This window comes from Myotis davidii, unplaced genomic scaffold, assembly GCF_000327345.1.
Source record: "Myotis davidii unplaced genomic scaffold, ASM32734v1 scaffold200, whole genome shotgun sequence".
Classification (NCBI taxonomy): Eukaryota; Metazoa; Chordata; class Mammalia; order Chiroptera; family Vespertilionidae; genus Myotis; species Myotis davidii.
The window spans coordinates 1,233,431-1,249,228 of record NW_006293700.1 but is presented as its reverse complement, the minus strand read 5'-3'; the positions used below and the strand labels follow the sequence as shown (position 1 = coordinate 1,249,228).

Genomic DNA, 15,798 nt, shown 5'->3' with positions numbered 1-15,798 from the left:
AATCTATCTTACATAAATTTTGCTGCTTAGCTAAAAAATATTTTAGAAAGTATTTTAAACTATGTAAGGTACATATGTGTACATGTGTTTAGGTAAGTTGTGTGTTACAGAGAAATCTATATTGTTAAAAAAAACAACTAGAGTAAAATAATAATGTATTAGTATCCTACTGTGTGTTCTGGCCACTTGCAGCATCTAATTCATTCCAGGATGTTAGAAAGTGGGCAGTAATTCAGCACATGAGAATCTGTGGCAATCACATTAGCTTCGTATTAGGATGATCACATAAAAAATATATTTGTAGATGTAAATCTGAAAAGCCAATTTATTTGGGTTTCCTTCAAAGTAATGATAATGTAGTATTAAGCATAAAACTGTCTGATAATGAAAGCAGTTTTATTTGAATTGGTATAAACATTAGGAAAAACACAAAAAAGTATTTGCAAGTTTTAAACTTTAAGAGAAAAGGGGAGGGGTGGAGGGATGGAATGAAAAAGGTGAAGGGGACGAAGGCACAAACTTCCAGTTATAAAAATAAACAAGTCACAGGAATGTAATGTGTAGCACAGCATTGGCTCTTGGGTGTTCATCTGAATAGGAAATAAGGTTGGATTAAGAAATAGAGAGGATACAAATTAGGCCTTAAACATTTGGCACGGGTGTTAAAGGTTGGTTCAGACAATAAATAAAAAAAATAAAACAAATGTAAAAAAATTTGGTTCAGCTCACAGCATAGAGCGAGCCATTGAAAGGGTCTGAGCAGAGTTTGACATGAAAGCTGTCTTAGAGATTAGTTTGTATAGAATGGATTGTATAGACAAGAGACTAGTTAGTTAAAAGGTTATTGAATGGTAAAATTATGAAGACCTGGACTAGGGGAGTAGCAGCAGAAACAAAAAGAGGAGAAGATTGATATGAAGTAGAGTAAATGGTGAAAGGAAGACAGACATGAAATTCGCAATTAATAAGTATGTTTATGTGCAAACCACTGGTCAGTGTAACTGACCAGTATTCCCCCCTCTTGAAAAGAGGAATGCCATATTGGTCAGGCAGGGATATGTTGTCGTGAAATGGCCTGGGTGAAGAACCCTGGCTTGAGCCAGCTGATGGAGGGGCCGAGGTGGCTCGCAGGACCACCGAAGGGACAAGTGCAGATGCCGGATACCATCAATGACCTGGCATTGTTGGCTGTGTCCTCAGAGTTGTCTAGACCAGTGGTTCTCAAACCTCCGTGCCTTAGCACATTGGTGAACTGCAAACCCTTTAGGAAACGTGCTGTGAAAGTTTGGAAGGCTGTGTAAGCTTTTTGCTGCATAGTCACATTGTCTGGTCATGTGTGAAAGAAAATCTAAACTGAGCATGTTATTCCCTGTGGACTGGGAGAAGGCAAATGATTGCTGTTACTGAGCAAGAAGCTTCACCTCTCAGGCCAGTCCCGAGGACAGAGCGGTGTGTACTGCCTCACACTAGCCCAGGAGGGTCTGGGGACTCTAATGACAGGGAGTCACCAGTACCCTGAGATACGCATGGGGATAATAGTGAACGTTTCTGATTACTTATTCCTCACTTGATTCAATTTGGTTTTGAGTTTTAGTTCAATCAAGTCAGCTAATAAATGAAAGGTCTAGTCTCTGATCATGTCCTGCAAGTTGGAGAAGCCTGGTCCCACCAATCCTTATATAAATGCTGCAACCACATATCGAAGTGGATAAAGCTAGAGTGAAAAGAAAATGGCATTTGGATATGAGATCTTAGGTTTTAATTCGTGCTTTGCCATTAGCAGTAAGAACCTAGGCAAATTATTTATTTTTCTTCTTTTCTTTGCAAAATGAAAGTAATGTTTACCTTCTTTGATGACTTGAGATAATAACTGTAAAATATAGGCACTGGATCTGTGAATAAAAATAATTTATGCCCCATCTCCAAAATGTGATGATTTCAGGGCTTTTTGCTCCACTCTGTATTAAGCAACCACATCCCAACTCCTGTAAAGCATGTTTCTCGGAACTATGGACTCTTGGAGTTTGATCTTTAAAGACTAAATAGAGAGGATTCCGAACACCAAAGCAAGCATCAGCCACTTGTGAATTATTTCAAATGGGAGAAAATACAAGCATCAATTTGCTGTTAACTTCTTATATCATATACTATAATATTCATTGTAAGCTTTCTTTAAAAAACAAAACAAAACAAAACCTCTCATCCTCCTCCCCAAACAACAACAAAACTTATGACGAAGATAGAGGGGATTTTGGCAGAACTTTCTGTCAACTTTCACTTAAAAAGATTCATTTTTTAAATACAGAATTGGGAATAAATTGGGAAGAACTTTCAGTCAGACAGCATTTTTGAGATAGACTCAGAATCATGTTGTAATATACTGTAAGTAGGTAGTTTTCTTTTTACTTATTAGGCATAGTTTCAAACCTGCTTACAAATCTAGCCATTTAAATTCACAGTAGGCTGAACTTGGCACAGATCTTCTCTGCTCAAACACAAATGTAGTTGTGTTATTTCACGGAAGAAAATTGACTAGCTTTTTAAAAATTTTTTAATTGTTAGAGATTGAAAAAAATTGGAGTGTCTGTCCAGTTTTAGCTACAAGCAGTTGTGTTGGCTTAATTCCCAGCTCCTTCTAATTCCAGTTACTGCTTACTATATACTTGTGTTTTTAGTAAAATAGCCAATTTATACCTCTTAAAATGGCTTCCATCATCACATAGTGAATGCTTTTCATAAGTATTGTTTTTGAAACCTTATAAAGGGATTCATGTAACGTGAGTATAAACGTAGATCCTGTTGACCTTAAGGGAACATTACATTCTAAACTTGTCAGTGTCTCTTGCTCATGTCATGATGTAAGGCATGGCTTATTGTTAAAACTGTCATTTGTGTCTGTGTGTGAAAATGCAGTTTTTCCTACTGTCTTCGCTGAACATCATGATTTTTTTCATATTATGTTTGATTGTTGCCTCACTGAATATGAGATTTTACTATAGACAATTTAATGTAAGCATTTAAAGATAAAGTTTTGCTTAAAATGAACTTGGGTAAAGTTTGATTTTTACTTTGGTTTAGTATGTGATGGTTTAATGCCAGAAAAGAAAAAGTAGACATAAAAATAACATCAAAGTATATTGCTTTAAAAAATTGATACAAGTTAATACATAGAAATAATTTTTAGCTTAAGGAAGGAATATCTCAGTTACTTTTAGCTATACATTTTCCTAGTGAACTGAAGAGAACTATTAAAAAGGAAAACATCTATATGTAGTTTATACAGTTGTAGTTTTTCAAGTTAAAGTTTTAAGTAGCATTTAAATTTAAGGAAGCTAGAATTTTTAATTAGAATAAATTCAAAGATCTGTACAAGCTATAGCTAAAACTCAAAGATTGAAATGATCTTTTGTGATTACTTAGGTTATTTTAAGAATCTTACTTTAGCATTCTGGCATTACATTGGTCAGTAAAAGTTAGATTCTATTTTTGTTTTAGTAAGAAAGCTTTATGTTGAGTCTATACACAGAAATAATTTATGTCATAATTTTACTTTTGACCATTATTATAAGGGAAAGTCCAGGAAATAACATGTTAAAAATCTAATACCTATGCTGAAGCTATAATTGAAAGGCGGAGTGTGCTTTTTATAATTAAAAGCTATACTGCTGTGGGCAATTCGGGATGTAAAGAATTCCTCCTTAGTGTTAGAACTATTTTCTATGCTGGTTTTCTTTTTTTAAGTAAAAGCAGTATGAAAGGCTTTAAAAGAAATTAGCTAATTGAAAGTTTTTATTTAGGAGGGGAAAATTATATTAATTTCTTATCTAGTTGCTTTGCATAACTGCCTTTCCTAGAAAATTGAAGATAACCAACCCTGAGGTGTTAGAATTGCTTTTATTTATGTAGGGACTTCAACTGGAAATCTTCCTTAAGTATATTGTATACATTTATGCCTTTTACTAGTAAGATTACATACATATAACTTATCCTTTTCTTGTGACAACATGAATTTTTATTGTGTTCAGCTTTTTGCTTTTTTATTGTATGGCATCAGGCTTTTCCAAATTTAATTTCTTGTGTTTGATTTTTTTCTATGACTGTCAGCTATTAGCATTCATAAATTCTTTCACCATGCAAACCAGATAATATAAATTACCATTCTTTAATGTTTTATAATCTTTTTAAATATATATTTTATTGATTTAGAGAGAAAGGGAGAGGGAGAGATAGAAACATCAATGATGAAAGTGAATCATTGATTGGCTGCCTCCTGCATGCCCCCTCCTGGGGATAGAGCCAGCAACCCAGGCATGTGTCCTTGACTGGAATCAAACCTGGGACCCTTCAGTCCGCAGGCCGATGCTCTATTCACTGAACCAAACCGGCTAGGGCTGTTTTATTATTCCCATCCTATGGAGGAAACAAGTCAGGTTTAGAGTTTAAATAATTTACTGAAGGTCATGAAGCCAGTAAGATGAAATATGACTCAGATGAGTTTTTATGTGTGTGAATATGTAGACCTTTGTAAATGCTGCCCAGATCAACACATAGAAAATTTTCAGCACCCTAGAAGACTTTCTTCTGTGATCCCCAGAGATAACCACTATTCTGATCTTGATCGCCATTGATAGATCTCTCTATCCCCCCTTGATTAATATTGCCTGTTCTTGAACTTTATAAAAATTGAATCATATAGAATGTACTCTTAGGTGTCAGGCTTCTTTTGCCCAGCATTACCTCTGTAGGATCTATCTGTGTTGTATGTTAGATTTTTCTTTTTCATTGCTGTGTAGTATCCCATGGTATGAGTATATTAAATATTGTATATTAATTTTGTTGATGGACATTTGGGTCATTTCTAGTTTTGTCTACTGTGAGTAAAGATGCTATGAACATTCTTTTTAATAAAATTTTTTTATTTGAGAGAGAAACATTGATTTGTTATTCTACTTGTTTATGCATTCATTGGTTGCTTCTTGTATGTGCCCTGATGGGAGATCAAACCCACAACCTTGGCATATTGGGACGATGCTCTAAGCTATGAACACTCTTATACGTGTTTTTTTCGTTTTATGCATTTTTAGTGTTTACTTCTCTTGGATATATAACCAAGATTGAAATTTTGGGGCCTTGGGAATAGTGCATATTGAGCTTTAGTAGGTACTACCAATTAGTTTTTCAAGTATTTGTACAAGTTGACACTACCATCAGCAGTATAGGGGCGGGGGTGGGGGGGGGGGGAGGGAGTTGATTGCTCTGCATCTTCATCAAGTTGATATTATCAGACCTATTATTTTTTGCTCTTTTTAATTTCAGTTATTTTAGTAGGCTATCTAGTTTAATACCAGGGAAATACAAATTAGAAGTTATGTTTTAGACTAGAAAACATTTAATGTGAAAAGTGTATTTTTCATAGAAATTAATAGTGGGTCTACATGATCTTGAATATTGTCAAGATTGTTTTCCCAATCCCTGCTTTATGAGTAAGCCTTGATTGCTTATGTAATTAGTGGTACGAATAAAGTTTTCCTATAAGGACAAGTGTAGTATACTAGAAATCTCTTGTTTTATTTACTTAGGGAAATTTTTAAAGGAATTTAAGATGGTAAAGATCTATATTTAAGAAATCAAGTTTGCAAATGATGATTACAAAGGACACATGGAGAAAATAAGAAAAATTATATCCAGGAATGTCACAAACTTAAAAATTGTCTTGTAGAAGAATTTAGTAATGACCTTTATAACTGAAAAAATCAAAGTCTTTACTTTGCATTGGAATATAGCAATTACATATAATCTTTAGGCGTTTATCTCACATTTCTTTCATTTTATGGCTTACATAATATTACACTAAGTTTTTAAAAATTGTTGGAATTGATTAGTTCTTGCTTTTGCTAGTTCATGCAAGTTACAAGTGATTGGCTTTCCCGTATGAGTCTCAGGTACGTTGATTAGTCAGGCGGTCTCATCTGAAACTAATGTATAATAGTGTTGAGTTGTATGACTTGCCATACCAGTTTCACAGTGTTTTTGTTTTGCTCAGAGAGATGAAAGGTTTATTTAAGTGTGGCCACACTGGTACTGCATTCCTGGTGATCTTGGTTGGTTAATGACAACCCGTGTCATAGAAATCAGGAACTGTGGGTTGAGTCTCTGGGATGTAGTTGGTTCATAAAAATGCTGTCTCCGAAAGGACTAGGGACTGTTGGAAGCACTTGGTAAGTAACACAGCTTTAAAAAATCTATCTATCTATCTATCTGTCTATCTATCTATCTATCTACCTACCTACCTACCTATCTATCTATGTCTCGCCTGTCTGTTTGTCTGTCTTTCCATTCTGTTTTTAAACTCTTGTAATACATCACTGTTTAATCATATTATCTATGGTATGATTGCTTTCTCTAGTAAGATTAAGAATGACTTTGGAAATCCAGGTAGCTTCTTTTCAAAGTTTAGTAGGTTTGTTTTGGCTGGAGTGTTTGTTTAGTTGTGAACGCTTTCATATTGTCACATTGTACTGCTGCTTGTGTAACTGGTTGATTTTTCACTGAGTTAACTTTGTCAGTCAGTGTTGCGATCTATGACTTATATATGTATATATTTTATTATAGAGAATGTAATGAAGAATTGTTTAAAGTAAATGTCTTTGAAAATATCAGTTATAGCAGTTTGCTACTTAGCAAGTTTTTAGGTATTCTTTGTAGAATATTTGAACGGATTGTGATATAGTACAGATTTCATAGGAATTTTGGGATAAATGTAGGTATGCATTTATGAAGAGAGGAGATATACTACAGTCTTGTGTTCTGTTCATTATTCTTTTACCAGGCGTACTTCACTCAATACATTTCAGGCATATTACTTAACTGTTCAAATGTAAATGAATTTCCCTGGTGAGTGTTGCTCAATGGTTATAGTGTCAGCCCACAGACCGAAGGGTCCTGGGTTCCATTTTGGTCAAGGGCACATGCCTGGCTTGTGGGTTCATTTTCCAGCCCTGATTGAGGTGTGCGCAGGAGGCAACCATTGCTGTGTCTCACATGTATGTTTCTCTCTCTTTCCCCTCCCTCTCTCCCTTCCACTCTCTATAAAAAAAAACCAATGGAAAAAGTATCCTCAGGTAAGGATTAAGAAGGGAAAAAAAGCAAATGAATAGATGGCAGGTTTGTTGTTCATTTGAAGGCTGTTCCTGTGTTTTTGTGTTGTAAGAAAAGAGATGACACAAAGCAGAATGTATTAATCTCCTTGTGCAAGCTGCAAGAATATATGTAATCTTTGAATAGGAGTGGAAAGTTTTGAAGTTAGGCAGGGAAGGCTTAAGCAAAGGCAATGAAGTGAGTTAGTTGCTGGTAAAGAGCTATTGGTACAGGACTGAGTGAGTTACTGATTGTCGTGTCCAAGAGTGCCGTCTCTAGAGAAACCCAGTAAATAAGTTATTTATTAGAACCATAGTAAAGTAGCCGAGGCCTTTTTTAAAAAGGCCATTTCTGCCTTTTGTATGTCAGTGTTGAGTTTATGGACTAGTACTAATAAACTTACTTGAAATTTTAAAACCACTGAAGGCTAAATATCTCATCACCTCTCTCCTATTCCATGTTTTATGTATCTGGAAGATCATTAAGGTTGGGAAAGGAGCTTAGAGCCACCACTGATTGAGGTGTGTTCAGAAGTGGATGTGCGTAAGGGACTAGGGCACTCCACTAGCTTTTGGGCTGAAAATCTTCAACATTGGATCACTGGGGGTGTAGCCAACAATCTTGGTGATTGATGTTATATAAGAAATATAGGAAATTAAAAACCTGTCAGTTATCCTTGTGTGAACCTTCCATGTTACAGGCAATTTTTAAGTTTCTTTAAATTCTTTATATAATTCTAGGAATCACAGCGCTTGTGTGTGTTCTCTCTCTCACTTTCTTTCTCAAGAGCAGAAGGGTCAGTGTTCCATGTGTTTGACTAATTTTAGTGCTCTCAGTATTTTGAACTAATAGTGAAATGCCTGCATCCTTTCATATTATGTGGGAAAGCATAATAAGGGTAAGAATGTGTGTGCTTTATAAACAGTAAATAAGTTATTTATTAGATGTATCTGGTGGTAGCTTAATTATTAAAGGTAAGATACATGTACTTTATATTCATATATACACAGACTCAGTTTGTGTTGTAAGTACTAAGCAACTTTGACTTGACCTATATCATGGGGCATAGGAAGAACTGAGGATAGTTGTAGTTTCTGTGGAACTGTTGAACCTTAAACCCAGTGTTTTTGGCCTGTCTTGCCAATTATGAGGAGGTAGAGAGTAGACAGGCTGGCTTTCTGGTGGCTCCATTTGCGCCGTCTCTGCCACTGCCGGGGTGGGCGTGTTCCAGGGGAGCAGTCTGCTGCTCACAGTGGTGCTGGTCATGGCCTCCAGCTCTGGGGTGACGAAGCCTTGGCCAGAAAGACCAGAATGCTAGACCAATTCATGGGCCTCCATGTCAAAGATTCTGGGAGAGAACTAAGTCTCACTTTAGCTTCTAGGGAAAGTAGATTATATTGTTAAATTTAAAAATTCTTAAATAAGAAATACAAGAGAAAACTGGAGTAAGGTGCCATTTCTACCTATCAAATAGGTGAGAGTCTGCCCTTTGCTAATTAGGTTGTTATTAAACAGCATTTTCACGAACTACTGGTTTGTGGTATAAATCAGTATTTTCTGAAAATCACTTTGACTTCATATATTAGGAGCCTTAGAATTACTCAGTATGTTTTTTGACCCAGGAATGCGACTCCTGATAGTTTCAAGGAAGTAGTTGTATATCCAGATGAAGATTTATGTACAAAGATTTCCATCATGTAGTTTCTATACACAGTGAAACAATGGAAATGTACTATTTAACAGGGAAGAAATGGTTAAGTAAATGATGCTATACTCTTACGACAGCATCACAATAATGCGAAGGGAAAGTGTCAGAGTGGTCCATTGTTATATAGAATTATATTATTAAATCAAGTTAAAGATATGGATAGGAAAACACACAAAAGAAATAAACTAAATGAAAATATTAACTAAACTCCTGATAAAAGGAACTTCATAGGTATGGGTGAACATTATTTTTCTCTCTTTTATGAAGCTTTTTCTCTATTTTCCAAAGTGAACATTTGTTTATCATCTTAAGGGCAAATCTGCAGTGACTAATAACTTCATTAAAAGTAGGAAGGGAGAACTGACTTTATTTTGAAAGAGCTGCTCCAGATATGGGGCCAGGTTTGGGAACAGAAGATCTGATATCCCTGAGGTGCAAGTTCCAGGGACAGCAGAATCTTCTTGGAATGAGAAAGAAGGGTATCGATCGTCTTTCGGAGATTGTTAATCTATAGAGTACATCCTATAAGAGTAAGGATAATTAATATTAACAGCTTTTTTGTAGCCTCTGGCACCTGGTGCTTGATAAATTCAGAGGGAATAAGTGCGTGAAAGTTTGCACTGGATTTTGGACACAAATTGACAAAGTTTTTCAAGCATATCCCTTTGGAGTTACATAGCATGTATATTGATAAGATGGAGAAGGTAAAGAAATTTGAACTGGAATAATCACTAGCTTGCTTGGTATATTTTACCCTAAGAATGTGTATCTTAGTCATGTGCATATTAATCTTGAAAAATGGAATGCTTTATTATGCAAGACAGATTTGGAGAGGGAGAGAAAAAACAAATGCGGAGCCAGTTAGAGTGGTATGTGGGACCATTTCTGGGTGCAGGAAGGGTCTGGGCCTGAGAAGTGGGACCTCGCATTGCTCAGGGAAGCAAGCTGGTTCATCCTCACTGAAGGGCAGGATTGCTCTGGGCGTACTGTTAATTGGCCATGTAATATTTGAATAGTTGTATGTACAAATGCATATTATTATTTAAACTTTAACACTTTTTTTGGGTTTTATTTTTTCCTAGAAAATCAAAAGTTAAACTCATAGGTTTACATCAAATGACAGAAAGATAATGATAGTTTGATTGGCAATATTCATCAATTTGATTTACCCATTGTTTTATAGAAATTTGGTCTAAAGTACCCCTAGATAATGATTCCTTCTCCCCCAGGCTGAATAATTAGCAAAGGACTTAATGTATCAAATACTCATTTTTTAATTTTATTAAATTTCCAGATTAGGCTACTATTGCCCTAACATCAATAACCTTTTCAAAGTTAGCTAATTTTATTATTTTCCTACCCAGATAATTTTGTTAACGTTTTGTCCTATGTTGATGTGCTTTCTTACTGTTGCTACATTCAATGTCCATTTAACTGCCTCTCACTTGTTAGTCATCTCTTATATTATATCCTGTTTTAAAACATAGCAAAACTCCTTACCCGTTTGGCTTAGTGGATAGAGCATCGGCTCACGGACTGAAGGGTCCTGGGTTCAGTTCCAGTCAAGGGCATGTACCTTGGTTGCAGGCTCAATCCCCAGTAAGGGTTATGTAGGAGGCAGCTGATCGATGTTTCTCTCTCATCGATATTTCTATCTCTCTATGCCTCTCCCTTCCTCTCTGTAAAAAATCAATAAAATATATTTAAAAAGATAAAACATAGCAAAACTGACTCAAAAAAGCTGTTCTAATTAATATCAGCTGTCCACCAACCATTCTGCATAACCATTTTTAGCCAGCTGTTGTACAAATAAATATTAGATTTTTCTACATTTTTCCTTCATTTCTTTTTTGTTTTGTTTCTTTTACTTATTTTACTTTTATTGTTTTCAATCAACAAATATTTAATTCCTTTTTATATTTATTGGGGTGACATTGGTTAATAAGATTATATAAGTTTCAGGTGTACAATTTTATGATACCTCCTTTGTATATGGTATTCTGTGTTCCCCACCTAAGTCAAGTCTCTTTCCATCACCATTTATCTCCACTGTGTTTCCTTCAGATAGGAAACTCTTTGAGGGCAGGGATTTTGCTTGATCATTGATGTGTGTGACAGATTTCCAGAACACGGTTGGATATACTGTGGACTCAATAAATACTCATTGACTAGCTGTTGAAATATCTGATACAGCCTCTCAAAGTGTTTAGCATAGTCTGAGTAGTTCACGTATTAGTTAAATCTGACTCAGTAATTGGCTGTCCAAGTGTTTGAAGTGGTGACGGAATATCTGCTCACCTCTCACTAATATCAAACAAGTACCTAGTAGAAGAGTCTATGACACAGCCTAAATAAAGACAGAGATGCAACCTGGACTTTGTGGAACCTAGAAGTACAAGTCAAAACACATCCTTACAATGACAAATTCTTTGAAATCTTTCTGAAGGTCCTGAGCCCTTCACTCCTGTGGCTATTAGGAGGAGTTAGCTGGTTGATCTCTGCAATGTCAATAGTGATTATAGTAATTGCTGTAATTATCAAGTACCTACTATGATCCTTCTATATGTGCTTTACACATGTGTTTGGTTTTTTAAATTTACTCTCTTAAAAACTCAACATGGTATATGTCATTCCCATTGTATAGAGAAAGGAACTAAGGCAGAGAGAGAGGTTACCAGGATCATACACATGGTAAATGGCAGAACTCAGTATTTGAATTATGGTCTGTTGGGTTCCAAAACTTATATGGATTTTACTGTGTCTTAATACCTCTCAGGAATGAGGATACTAAAGGAAAACTGTACTTAACTCCAAATATTAGAGCTAGTAAATGCTCAAATTGCTCTTACAGTATTGCTTATAATCCTATATAATAAAAGCCTAATATGCAAATTGTTCCCTTGACCAGGATTTCGATCGGGAGTTCAACCAGAAGGTGGGGCCGGCCAGCCAACCGCCCGTGGCCCCCTCCCCCATCTGGCTCTGCCTCCAATCAGCCCCCACCAGCCCGATTGGGGGCGGGACTGGCCACCAACCATCCATGGCCCCTCCCCCGGCCTGCCCAGCCCCCAGTTGGCCCTCAAAGCCCAATTGGGGGTGGAGCTGGCTGGCCAACCACCTGTGGCCCCTCCATTTGGCCCAGCCCGACCCCACCCGTGTATGAATTTGGGCACCAGGCCTCTAGTCTATATAATAAAAGCCTAAGCAACTGTTATGGCAGAACGACCGGTTGCTATGATGTGCACTGACCACCAGGGACAGATGCTCAACGCAAGAGCTTCCCCCTGGTGGTCAGTGCGCTCCCACGGGGGAGTGCCGCTCAGCCAGAAGCCGGGCTCACAGCTGGTGAGCGCAGTAGTGGTGGCGGGAGCCTCTCCCGCCTCTGTGGCAGCACTGAAAAGCAGTGAGCCAAATGGTACAGAGCAGCGAGCAGGAGGGCGGTAAGGAGCGAGGGGTCCCTAAGCTGGCAGTCGGATATCCCCCAAGGGGTCCCAGGCTTGGAGAGAATGCAGGCCGGCCTGAGGCCACCCCACCCTCCCCCCAGTGCATATATTTTGTACACCTGGCCTCTAGTCATAATAATAATTGGCATCTTTTAGAAATTTATAGTTACTGTACTTTGAATGAATACTGTTTTTTAAGTATTAATGAAGGTTATAACATTTATTTGTGCCATTTTTGTTATACTCACTACTTTTTATCTTCAATATCAGTAAATACTTACAATGGCAGTGAGCTCATGTGAATAGTCTTGTCTAAGGCCTAGAGCAGTGATGGCGAACCTATAACACGCGTGTCAGAGATGACACACAAACTCATTTTTTTGGTTGATTTTTCTTTGTTAAATGGCATTTAAATATATAAAATAAATATCAAAAATATAAGTCTTTGTTTTACTATGGTTGCAAATATCAAAAAATTTCTATATGTGACACGGCACCAGAGTTAAGTTAGGGTTTTTCAAAATGCTGACACGCCGAGCTCAAAAGGTTCGCCATCACTCCCCTAGAGGCATAATGGCTTTTTTGAAAGAAGCAGATTTCAGTAAGAACCATACCAAAAATATTGAACTAGTGTAGCTTCTCAATGTACCAGATTTATGGAAAGCATGATGATTTTCTTAGTGCTGGATTTAGAAAATGTGATAAAGTAAATAATTGGCATTTTGAAGATAGATTGATTCACTTGGTCATTTCACTTTTCCCCCAACAGTAGATAACTTAATCTAGAAATCAAATTTACAAACTACAGTCTAGCCAGGGGGAAAAAGCATTCCCGGTACAACAACAGAAAACTTCAAACGTCATAGGAAGGAATGCTGTTCTGCTTCCTGTTGGGTGTAGCAGTCAGTTTACAGGTACTTACTCAAATCTCTTTGAGATGAGTAATTTCTTGAAAGTTCTGAAAATAAAACCCGAATCCTCTTTAGAGAGTTCTTGGGGATTGAGACAAAGTGTTTGGGGTTGTGTAGGAAGGTGTCTGGCTTCTTGGAGTTGGTCAAGGTAGTTTCACAGGGGACACTCCCCACTCCCAGGGCTTGGTGAAAACAGCGCCTTTAAAACAGCTCATTAAACAACCATGGAGCCCTTGCAAACCAAGTTCAGTCTCCAAATCTAGTAAAACTTTCTTTTGAACCACATGGTGCTTTGTCTTTGAGAGGAAACTAGACTCCTAGTGTTCACACCAACCTGGATTGCTGTCGGGGTCCATCCAGGCTGTTTCTGGAGGTGGGCTGCATTCTCCCTGTCATTTATTACGGGGATGACTCGCCCTAGAAAGCAGGTACTTTTCAATACTTAGGGCAGCTTGTTATTAACTAAAGAGGCCCACATTCAAGGCAGTGTTTCTTTAGGATTTTTCTATAAAGTTGTAATCATCTATTTAACTGACTTTCTGGCTGCCATTGTATTATTCCCCAGCAACACAGTGTTTCACCAGAATCAGATGAGAGCTCAGTCCAGTCCTGAGACCTACTGATTTCTCTTACTATCTTGGTTCCTTGCTTGGAAAGCTTTCAAGACCGCCAGCTGTGTGGCCTATTTGAAAGCACAAGGCTTGTGGCAGGAATGTGGGTTTACCCTATTAGTGTTGCAAAATCACTTCTCATGTAGAGACTCTTGCTCTTCTCTTGCCTCCTACAGCCTGGTTTTAGATTATTTTCTTGTGGTTTTGGTTTATGAGTGTGTACTCATGGCTTTCATTTCCTTTATTCCTTTCCCTTTCTTCATACAGACAATGAAAAAGGGAATAATTATGAGATATTTTTGTATTTGTTTACATTGTCAAGCTATATAGACAACTCCCCTTTTGTCTTATAGAAAATACACCCAGGATAGTTAAAGTATTTGAAATCATTAGTTTTAACTTACTTTTACTTTCTCAACAATCTTTCATTGTTTGGGTTTAAATATAACTTGATAATATGGTTATAATGTAGAAGGTGTGGACATGAAAGAATTTACCCACAATGGCGCCATCCTCACACAACCACTTTTAGTGCATTTTCTTTTACGTCTCCAAGAAGCTATTCTGTTTGTTCTGTTTTTTAAGTGCTTTTACTGGGAATGAAATTCAGAGATCGGAATTTTACCTCATTTTCTCAACACTTCTTTTTAGATTTATTGTATTGAGTGCCCAAAGAAATTACCAAAATAAAAGAGGAAGAAATCACAGATAGAAGGACTTTTGTATTCTCAAGAAGCTAAATGATTAATCCTTGAAATTCATATCACATCTTACCGGATTTCTTTAAGATAGATGGTGCTATCTTCCTTACCACCCTAAAACTTATTTACCTACCACTATTTTAGTGAACACATTAGAGATTTAGAGCATTTAAATAAATGAAAAGGCTCTGGACTGCTGGACTGAGTGGTGTCATTTCTGCCCTCCTGTTGGATAAAGGAATGATAACTTGAAGGAAATGTTCCCAGGAGGCATCGCTTACAGACCAGGACTATATTTATTTATATGGGCTGATTGAACAGAACCCATCAGTGGGAAATGGTTATTTCTCAAGGTACAAGATATGTCATTGATTATACAATGATCTTCACACGTATAGCAATGCAATTTTAATATTCTCCCCTAAAGGAGCTTATGTATTGATGAAATACAGTTTTAAATTGCTTAAATGTCAGTCTTTTTCATTATATACACTTAAGATTTATTTTTTTTTTACATTTAAATTAAATGCTGCTTAGTTCCACATTTAAAGGGCATTTCCAGACCCGGATTTCACAGTGTTTAGTTGAAATGAACTAAAGGTGAAGCATGGTTCCAGGGCTCTCGGTTATTTTGCTCATAAAGACAGATCCTGCCATGGATTTGGGATAGTTTCATCTTTTTCTTTTAAATATATTTTTATTGATTTCAGAGAGGAAGGGAGAGGGCTAGAGAGATAGAAACATCAATGATGAGAGAGAATCATTGACTGGCTGCCTCCTGCACACCCCACACTGGGGATTGAGCCCACAACCTGGGCATATGCCCTGACTGGGAATTGAACCATGACCTCCTAGTTCATAGGTCACCTTTCAACCACTGAGCCATGCTGGCTGGGCAATAGTTTCATCTTTTTAAATGACCTTCCAAATAATGCTGTTTCTTACAATTTCTTAAGTGGTTTTAGACTTGTATTATTCCTTAATCTAGCACTTGGAGTCTAAACTCATTTTCCCAAAGGTGGCTTTTACTCCATAGCTGAAAATAGGATAACTATAGGTTGGTGAAGCATGCTATACTTTGATACCTTTTTGTGAGTCTTTTTGTGGTATTCTGTGCTTTATTTTAAAATATGACTTGTCCATGTATTTGTGGACAAGGAAGTGGCTTTGAAATGTACTCTGTATCTTTGAGCTGTTTATGTCCTTGTTATGGGAATTATCTTCTAATCTCTAAAATGGATATAAGAGAGAGGGAAGATTTGCATAAAAATTTAAAGACTAGATAGA

At 36.9% G+C, this 15,798-nt stretch overlaps 1 protein-coding gene across 5 annotated transcripts in view; it reads left to right on the top strand.

Annotated features, from left to right (window-relative positions):
* Positions 1–15,798, top strand: part of NCOA2 (nuclear receptor coactivator 2) — a 269,746-nt gene that overhangs the window by 65,592 nt on the left and 188,356 nt on the right. Inside the window, exon 1 of one of the 5 annotated variants that reach the window (XM_015566255.1) lies at positions 6,078–6,218. The exons of 1 other annotated variant lie outside the window; for it this stretch is intronic. The gene's annotated coding sequence lies outside the window, so the exon portion shown is untranslated. Of the gene's footprint in view, positions 1–6,077; positions 6,219–15,798 lie in introns of those variants that run through there. 3 more of the 5 variants (XM_006767318.2, XM_015566251.1, XM_006767314.2) reach the window with 3 other exon arrangements.